Below are 9,019 nucleotides of genomic sequence, written 5' to 3'. Positions count from 1 at the left end.
TAAAACCTGTAGACTTTTAGAAAATATTTTTTTCTCTTTTCTCCTTATATTACTTATTTTCTATTCACAATGGTGGTATTAGGCTAGTCAACATGAACCCAAATATGGTTAATGGTCTGGGATGAATGGTGGGGCCAATAACGAACAAACTCAGGTTAGTAACTATTTAGCTTAGTAGAAAAAAAAAGATGAAAAACCAGTGTTATCTAGGGATACCTTTTTCTTTTCCTGTTTTCTTTTTTTCTTTTTTTTTTTTTTTTTCGGGGAGTTGGTTGGGAAGTGGGTGTGGTTTCCCAATAAAAACCAGAAAATCTACTAGAAAAATTCTACAAGAGCTGTAACATTTAGGGACATCCATTATGAAAAGCATTCAGAAGGAATATTATTAGTTAACTACTGAGAAGGTGTCATTACCTATAACCTTCTAAATCGCTAACCTATCCCTAGATTAGAAACCAGTTACAATAATCTCACACAGTCTAGTCATGTTCTGGGGCAATACAGGCAAACACTCAATTCTTCCATGCTTACTCATATATAAACTAGAGCCCCTGAATTTTATATAGTTAATGCCATCTGTTATAATTAAATTTTCTCTCACCTGACATTTAGGGCTGCCGTGTAACTACACACTACATGTTTCACCAGACTTATGGAGAAATTCCCATTGAAATCTGTAAACAAATCTCTTATGTCTTGTGTAGCAAGTTGAGTCTTGTGAAATATGACAGGCTTTTAAACCCTTCTCATAGCCCCCACTGGTTGCAGCTACAAACGTATTATTCTCATGGTTTAACACCTTCATAAAGTCATGCATTGGATTTGGGCAATTCTCCCATCACCTGAATATACTATATCAAAATCAATAATTACAGGCAACCCATTGATTGCAAAAGGCATAAATGTGCAATGAGACATATTGGAGCACCAGAACTCTTGACAGAGTAGATACATATTACAGGCAATTGCATTCTCCTTCGGATGGATTTTGTGTGTGGGTGTGATATACTCAGATATAACTACTGTTGAATTATAGTTGTGTACACTTTCCCAAATGATTCAAATGCCCTTAACAATAAGTCATGTAAAGCATCGGGTTATTTTTTTTGTTGGTTTTTGTTTGTTTGTTTGTTTTTTCAATAAGAAAAAAAGATCTATCAAACTTGGGATATCGAATTTGAAATTATCTTTCTCTTATTTCTCTCCATTGGATCCACAGACTCCAGGAATAAGATAGTGGAGAGTTTTTCTAATAAACACATATTTGATGGCTCCCTTCACCCTGCAGTTTGAGATAGCAACCTCCCTACCTTCTGCACTCTGAGTTATACCTTCTGTCTGAAAATCACAAAGAAAAATAGTCTCTAACTCTGTGTAGCCCATGATAAGGCAAACTTTAAGGGAAATTTATACCACAAAATTGTCAGGATTGTTTTAGGGAAGGAGCAGAGTTCAGAATTAAATACACACAAAAAATGTTACATTACAGGATTGTTTCATACAAAATTTTTGCTATTTTTTTCACTAGAGAAGGTAACATAACTGAAGTATACTTCAATCAGTTTAATTTTGAAGAATTAAATTTTAAGAAGAAACTATTTGTAGAAGCCCAAATATGTGTACCAGATATTTAAAATCTTATGTGTGATTAAACTAAAATAATGGAATAATTGCTCTGCAGGCTTAATTTTAGCAGGCATGCTTGCCAGGCAGCTAGCTTCATGACAATAATGGGAGGCCCTCTTGGGTAGTGGTTAAGAGCACAGACTCTGGAATTAGATGACCTGAGTTTAAATCCAGACTCTACCACTAACTGGCTCTGTGACTGTGGGTGTATTATTTAATCTCTTTAAGCATTAATTTTTCTCAGAAGTAAATGGGGATTATGATATGATCCTATTTACTTTACCAGATTGCTACAAGGATTGAAGGAGAGATAGTATGCATAGAACACTTAAACACTGTTTGGTTGCTAATAAATGATTTTTAAGACTAGTGCTTGTTAACTACAATGATTACCAATGGGATGTTTGTGAGAGGGAGATAAAAGCTTCACGTGTTATAAAAGCTGACTCCTAGTTCACATGGCCATATGGCCATTTTCTTTTTGTTCCTAAATATTACCTATGAGCGGCTCATTGTAAATATTCAGATGTTATCTTTGTGTTTGATAAACTGAATTATTTTCTTATTCAGTTATATCAGTAAAGTTGAGTGGTGAAATCCAGAATGAAATGAAGATTTGTTTTCCAACAAGAGAATACCAGCTGTTGTCATCCACAGAATATCAATTGCCAGTATATCCATGCATCTCACAAAAAATGTACAGAACACATCCTCTTCCAGGATCTCAAGATTACAAAGTAAATAAGACAAGAGAACTGCCCTCAAGGAGCTTTTCGTCTGTAGGCAAAATGAGACAAATAACAAATAACTCTGCTATGTGGCAGGAAGAGCTATGCTCCTGAAGAAACACAGGGATGAACTGTGTTGGGAGTTTAGATGAAGGTATCATTCCTTCTCTAATCCATTCAGGAAAAAAATTCGTGGGAGAGGTAGCTTTGGAATGGGGTTTTGAGAGACCAAGATCTGAGTGTGATGTTAGGAAGAAAATGCAGCAGTTATGGTAACTGCATTATCTAATATTATAGTTTTGATGTTTCTGATCTATGTCTGTGTAAGAAGTTATTTTCTGCATACTTTGTTTGTGAGATAGCTCAAAGTTCAAGGAAATTAGATTCCCCATGCTGCACGTTGTAGAGAGACACTAGGAGGACTTCCTATAATTAACTGCCTCACCACAAAATTAATTCAAAATTAATCTGATATACATGTAAAAATTAAAACTATAAAATTTCTAGAAGAAAAATTTGCAAGCTACGGGTAGACGAAGATTTATCAACACTTATAAACGATATTATATAAAACCTAAAAACTTTTGGTCATCAAAAGATATCATTAAGACAATCAAAATGCCACCACACACTGGGAGAAGAGAACATCTGTGCTGAATGTATGAAGGTCTCTTACAATACAATATATAACCCAATTAAAAAATGGGCAAGGCCGGGCTCTGTGGCTCATGCCTGCAATCCTAGCACTTTGTGAGGCCAAGGTGGCTGGATCACCTGAGGTCAAGAGTTCAAGACCAGCTTGGCCAAAATGGTGAAACTCCATCTCTACTAAAAATACAAAAAAATTAGCTGGGCCTGGTGGTGGGTACCTGTAATTCCAGCTACTTAGGGAGGCTGAGGCAGGAGAATTGCTTGAACCTGGTAGATGGAGGTTGCAGTGAGCCAAGATCGTGCCACTGCACTCCAGCCTGGGCAATAAGAGTGAAACTCTGTCTCAAAAAAACAAAACAAAAACAAAAAAAGGCAAAAGACTCCAACAGATATTTAAAAAGATATACAAATGACCAATAAGCATATGAAAAGATGTTCCTTATCATTAGTTAGAAAAAAAATTCAATGAACTGCAACTAACTAAAAGTAAAAAGATTCACAATAAGTGGTATTGATGAGGATATAGTGCAAGAAATCTCACACATTGCTTTTGGGAATACAAAATGGTGCAGCCACATTGGAAAACTAATGGCAGTTTATTATAAAGCTAAACACACAAATATCCTATGACACAGAAATTATACTCTTAGGTATTTACCCAAAGGAAATGAAAACACATGTCTACAAAAAAGGTTTGTACAAGAATGTACAATTATGACCAGGCAGAGTTGCTCACACCTGTAATCCCAGCACTTTAGGAGGCTGAGGTGAGCAGATTGCTTGAGCCCAGGGGTTTGAAACCAGACTGGGCAACATGGGGAAACCCTGTCTCTACAAAAATTATGAAAATTATCCAAGCATGGTGGCGTACGCCTGAAGTCCCAGCTACTTGGAGGGCTGAGGTAGGAGGATCATTTGGGCCTGGGAGTTCGAGGCCGCAGTGAGCCTCGATTGTGCCACTGCACTCCAGCCTGGGCAACAGAGTGAGACCCTGTCTGAAAAAAAAAAAAGGTACAATTAATAGACTTGATGTAATAAATATATTAAAATGTCTCACAACAGGGAATACATATTTTTTCAAGTACAAATGGAGCATTTATAAAAAATTGATTATATACTACTTAAAAATACCAGTCACAACATAATTTCAAGAAAGGCTAGTATGCTACCTTCTCTGATCACTAGAAAACAATAGTAAAAAGTATCTCCCACAACCCACATAAATTTACTAACTTAGTCATATACTTATTGGTTAAGGAAGTAAAATAGATATTAGGAAATAATTACAGTTAATGACAACAAAGCTACATATCAAAACATTTGTGACCCAGTTTAACCCATATTTGTAATTAATGTACAGCTTTAAGGACATTTATTTAAAAATAAGAATAAAAAATAAAGGAGTTAAACTTTCAATTTAAGATGCTGCAAAGAGAACCACATAATAAATGAAAGAAAGTTGAGGGAAGGAAATAGTAAAGATAAGAGCATATTTTAATAAACTGGAAAGCAAAGAATACCAAGTATGAGCAAACTCAGAAGCTGGTTGTTTAAAAAGATGAATAAAATCCACAAACTTCAATCAATACTGATCTAAAAAAAAGACACAAATCAACAAGATTAGGAATGGAAGTGGGGCAAGTGCAAATGCATTTGAGCCTTAAAACTTGTAAGAAAATATCATGAACAACCTTATTTCAATAAATTAGAATACTTAGAAATAATTTTCTAGAAAAAAATGTTTGTTATTGTTTTTCTTTAGAAGCAGCATAGTATAATGATTAAAAGTGTAGCTTCTGTGTCATATTTCCTGGGCCTGAATCTCAGCTTACTCCTTACTCGTGGTGTGATCTGGAGCAAATTAATTAAATTCTCAACTTTTCCATTTGGAAAATGTGGGTAATCATAACATCTCATAGAGTTGATATAAAGATAAAAATAAGAATGGTTGTAACATGCATAGAACACCACCAGACAAATATTAAGTGCTTCATAAATATTTTCTATTATTTTGTTAATATTATTGTCAGTGACCAAATCTAACTGAAGAATAGAAAAAAATGAATAAACTAATAGCAACTAAGAATCAAATACTGCCTCCACGGGTTCATTTGCATTGTTTTATAAATGAGCTTTACCAGGCTTTCATATAACAATAATTCTCACTTTTAATAGACTACTCCAGAGAATTGAAAAAGAGACAAGGTAAATATAACCTTGATAAAGACAATAAAGTACACGATAAGATCAGTACAATAAAATAACTTATTAACCAATATCGTTTAACAATATAGATGTAAAAATATATAAATTAAAAATTGGCAAATTAAAATGTATTAAAAACATATTGTGGCTGAGTATTCTGTGAAAGGAAGGAAGATATAACACTGGCAGAATATAGTAATGTAATGCATATTATATCAATTAATTCAAAAGAAATAAATAACATTTAACACTAATGCATGATAAAAATGCTTTACAAAGCAAGAATAAAGTGAAGCTTTATACAGTTTAATTTTAATTTCTGACAAAGTAGATTTTGATATGAAAATACATGTTTAGAAATTTGTAGCAAACATCATACTTAATGTTAAACTTCTAGAAGTATTCTCATTTAAGTAGCAAATAATAATGCCTACATTCAACATTTCTATTCAATATTGTCTTAACATCCCAGACATTATAATAGGGCAAAACAAAGAAGTAAGAATGTTAAGAATTAAAAAGGAAGAGATAGGTTGGGGGCGGGAGCATTGCTTCATACTTGTAATCCTAGCAGTTTGAGAGGCTGAGGCTGGTGGATCATTTGATCCCGGGAGGTCAAGACCAGCCTGGCAGCATGTTGAAGTGCTGTCTTTACAAAATGATACAAAAAATTAGCTGAATGTGGTGGTGGTGTGTGCCTGTGATCCAAGCTACTCAGGAGGCTGAGGTGGGAGGATTACTTGAGTCTGGGAGGTCAAGGCTCACTTGGGAAGTTGAAGCTACAGTGAGCCATGTTTTCACCACTGCACTCCAGCTTGGGTGACAGAGGGAGACTCTGCCTCAAAAAAAAAAAGGAAAAAATAAAATATTTTTTCTCAGGCAATATAATTATCATATATTTAGATAATATGCACACTATTACAACTAATATGAACACTAAATTGTTAGATATGAACCCAACATACTCAACTCAATCGCTTTCTTTTATAATAACCATTTAGACAATGAGAAAAAACTCATTTTTAAGCTACAAAATATTAAAGGCATGTAATGCTGAATATCACAAAAATCTCTAAGAATTTATGTAGGAATTATAAAAATTCTTAAAAACATAAAATAAGCTAGTATGTAAAGGAACAATACATGGTGTCAATTTAAATGTAGACTCAATATTGCAGTAATATAAATTCTAGGCAAATAATCAATATATTTCAATGCTAGTTCAATAAAAATCTAAGTACAGTGTTTCATGGAACTAAACCAGCGGTTTCTAAAGTTAATATAGAATAGCAAGAGGTCAAAAACAGTAAGGAAAATCTAAGGAAGAACAAATTGGGAGGGGCAAGTCCTAGCAGATAACAAAACTTGGAAAACTTTGGAAATTAAGACAGTGTGTATTATGCAGAGGCAGACAGACAAAGAGAACAGAACAGAGATCCAGAAAAATAATCCTTATATTGATATATGACAGAGGTGACTTTATAAGCCAGTGGACTAAGCAATAAATGCTGATGGAGAAATTCATAATTCACAGAGAATATAGAAATAATGATAGAACCCTACATACAAAGAGAAAAGATTAATCCTAAGGTGGGGCGGGGAATCGGACCAAAATGTCCAAGGCAAAACTTGAAAACTTTTAGAGAAAATAAGTATTAATGTCATCATGATCCTAAGATAATGGAACGGTTTTTTAAAAATAAGGAAGACATTGATAGATCGAAGTTAAAAAAATAAAAACACAAAAAGGAAAAAGTCTGCATATGAACAGATACTATAAACAAAATAGAAAGGCGTGCCAGAGCTGGAGATATTTTCAGTATACAAAGTGAAAGCAGGACTGAGAAACATTGAGAAATATTCTTTGGAACTAAATTATCAGAGTTCAATCCAGATTTAACCACTGGACAACTTTGGGCAAGGTATGTCACGTCTATGTGCTTCAGTTCCCTATACATAAACTGGAGCTAATAAATCTCCCCATCTTTTAGGGCTGTTATGAAGATCAAATGGGTTAATTAACATAAGGTGCCCAAAACAAGGTCAGGCATATTATAAGCACTTAATAATGTTAGATATTATGTTATAGAATTGGTGTTAAAATATATAGAGAAATACTAAAAATAAGTAAGAAAAAGACAAATAAATTGAAAAATGGGCAAATATGTGGTTTAGCATTTCAAAGAATAGGACACTTAAATTTCCAATAACTATTAGAAAAGATAGTCAAACTTATTACTGATCAGATAAATGTAAATTAAAACTACAAGGAGATACTGTTTCATGCTCATGAGATTGTCAAAATTCAAAGTGTAGGGAGGGGTGTAGAGCAATAGAAAATCAACAAACTACTTGCTATGAATATAAATTACAGCCAGGGGCGGTGCTCGCATCTGTAATCCCTGCTTTTTGAGAGGCCAAGGAGGGAGAATTACTTGAGTCCAGGAGTTTGAGACCAGCCTGGGCAGCAATAGTGAGACTCCATCTCTACAAAAAGTACAAAAATTAGCTGAATGTGGTGGCATGTGCCTGTAGTTTCAGCTACTTGGGAGGTTGAGGTGGGAGGATTGCTTGAGCCCGAGGTTGAGGCTACAGTGAACCAAGGTCAGGCCACTGCACTCCAGCCTAGGTGACAGAGCTAGACACTGTTTCTATAAAAGAAAAAGAAAAAAAAGAAAAGAAAAAGAAAAAAGAAAAAGAAGAAGAAGAAGGAGGAGGAGGAGGAGGCGGAGGAGGGTAAATTACTACAACCAATTTGGAGAATAATGAATAATTTGACATTATCAAGGAACACTGATGATGCTCATGGTAGATAATCCAACAATTGTACTCCCAAAATATAAACCCTAGGGATTTAGTATGAATGCTGCAAAAGAAACATATAAGAATATTCTTAATAATATCATTTATGATGGTAAATAACTGGAAGAAACCCAAATGTCTTTCAGTAGAGGAATGGATAAATACTATAGTGGTAAATTTATATAAAGAAGCTGTACATTCAGTACAATGAATGAACAAGAACAAGGGCTATGTCCATCAACATGGATAAATATCAAAACCATAATGTTAATCACGATTTGTACACTAGGTCCCATTTCTTCTCACCCACTATAGCACATCACTCTTAAGAATTTCTCTCTTATCTGCATGATCAAATTTATTATTTCAACTGGATTATTCCCATGAGCATACAACTTGCTATACCTTGTCCTGTCTTATACTCCCTTCCAGCTACTATTCCATTTCCTTTATAGTAGAACTCTTTGAAGAGTTGATTATACTTAATGTTTCCAATTCTCCTACCATTCTCTTGCTTAATCTTTTAAAATTCTTATATCAATAATATATGACTCCCAAAATATTATTTGCAAATTTCAATTCTTCTTCTTTTATTAATTAAATATTTTCAATAGATAATAGACTCATATTTTAGAAACTTTAAAATATAAAGATTCTATATGCAGTGAAAACTCTTCCATCCACCCCAATCTCTCTTCTACACAATTTCCACTCTCTTTTCTCAACTCTTATTTCTTTCTTGTGTATTAGTTCAGTTTATTTGTATAACACATGAAACTGCAAATAAATATTCTTATTTTCCTCTATTTTCTACATAAATGTAGAATATTATGCTGACTGCTGCATAATTCTTTTTTTCAGTTAATGATGTGTTTTGGAGGCCATTTCATATCAGCACATAACAGCTTTTCAATTATCTTTTAGCAAGTGTCTAGTTAATTTATTTTACCACTTTTCTATTGACGAACATTTCAATTGTTTCCATACTTTTGCATTTACAATGCTGC

General features: G+C 33.9%; 1 non-coding gene across 1 annotated transcript; it reads right to left on the bottom strand.

Annotated features, from left to right (window-relative positions):
- Window positions 1-284: 284 nt before the first annotated feature.
- Window positions 285-346, bottom strand: LOC126955838 (U7 small nuclear RNA). The gene has a single exon (XR_007726125.1). It is a non-coding gene; the product is annotated as a U7 small nuclear RNA (small nuclear RNA).
- Between the last annotated feature and the right edge of the window lie 8,673 nt (window positions 347-9,019).

Source organism: Macaca thibetana, chromosome 5 (genome assembly GCF_024542745.1).
Source record: "Macaca thibetana thibetana isolate TM-01 chromosome 5, ASM2454274v1, whole genome shotgun sequence".
Lineage (NCBI taxonomy): Eukaryota > Metazoa > Chordata > Mammalia > Primates > Cercopithecidae > Macaca > Macaca thibetana.
Note: the sequence above shows the minus strand (reverse complement) of the source record. Positions and strands in the feature narration are given on the sequence as shown.